Raw genomic sequence first — 1573 nt, 5'->3', positions numbered from 1 at the left:
TTTGTAGTGAGGTGGATGGACCTAGAGTCTGTCATACAGTGTGAAGTAAGTCAGAAAGAGAAAAATACTGTATGCTAACACATATATTTGGAATGTAAAAAAAAAAAAAAAGGTCATGAAGAACCTAGGGGCAAGACAGGAATAAAGATGCAGACCTACTAGAGAATGGACTTTAGGATATGGGGAGGGGGAAGGGTAAGCTGAGACAAAGTGAGAGACTGGCATGGACATATATACATTAGCAAATGTAAAATAGATAGCTAGTGGGACCAGCCGCATAGTACAGGGAGATCTGCTCGGTGCTTTGTGACCACCTAGAGGGGTGGGATAGGGAGGGTGGGAGGGAGGGAGACCCAAGAGGGAAGAGATATGGGGACATATGTATATGTATAACTTATTCAATTTGTTATAAAGCAGAAACTAACACACCATTGTAAAGCAATTATACTCCAATAAAGATGTTAAAAATAAATAAAATAAAATACTTAAACAACAAGAAACTACTGTATAGCACCAAGAACCATATTTAATATCTTTTAATAACATGTAATGGAAAAGAATCTGAAAAAATATATGCATACATATATACATATTTCCATTTATCCAAATCATTTTGCTGTACACCTGAAACATTTTAAATCAATTATAATTCAATAAAATTTTTTTTTCTTTTTAACAGGGAAAAAAATCTGATTCTAAAGATAAGACTGGATTGAATTGCTGAAAACATTTCTGTGGTGATTTCAATGTTTCGCCAACATGCGATTGTAGAGCTGGAAGGAATAGTAGCATAAAAGTATACAACCATACATTTATTTAATTAGACATTCATGTATGATCTTCTGTGCAATAGCTTTATTTATTTATTTTTGAATAGTTGCCTAATACTGAATTGTCAAGGAATTAATGTGTCCTTTGGGAGACAATTTATGAACAGTTTCGTATAGTGTGATAAATGAACCAATTGTAGAAAACACAAGAAGCACGGGGAGGAAGTGTAGCTGGTGAAGGGGTGGTGAATAGGTTGGCAGGAGGTTGTTACAGAAAATGTCCTGAAAATTATTTATTAGTTGCTTTAGCAAGTATGATGCGAGAATACTGGTGGTTAAATGTACTTACTCTGAGGACAAATAGTTTGTGTCTGAATCCAGGCAATACCATTTATTAGTCCCCTGACTTTGGAAAAATGACAGCCTGTGTACCTCAGTTTCCTCAAACAGGAAAATAATACTGCCAGCTCTGGAGAGTTGATTTGAAGAACAGATTTTCTAAATCTAAATTAGCCATAAAGTAGACCACATGCTGTATAGAATTTATATTATAACTGATTTATTAAACGCTGGAGATAGTGTGAAGAAAAGTGAACCATCTTGCACTGTTGGTAGGAATGTAAATTGGTACAGCCACTATGGAGAACAGTATGGAGGTTCCTTGAAAAACTAAAAATAGAGCTACCATACAACCCAGCAATCCCACTACTGGGCATATACCCTAAGAAAACATAATTCAAAAAGAGTCATGTACCACAATGTTCACTGCAGCTCTATTTACAATAGCCAGGACATGGAAGCAA

The sequence above is a fragment of the Physeter macrocephalus genome, chromosome 7, assembly GCF_002837175.3.
Source record: "Physeter macrocephalus isolate SW-GA chromosome 7, ASM283717v5, whole genome shotgun sequence".
Taxonomy (NCBI): Eukaryota; Metazoa; Chordata; class Mammalia; order Artiodactyla; family Physeteridae; genus Physeter; species Physeter macrocephalus.
This window is presented reverse-complemented; position numbering follows the sequence as displayed.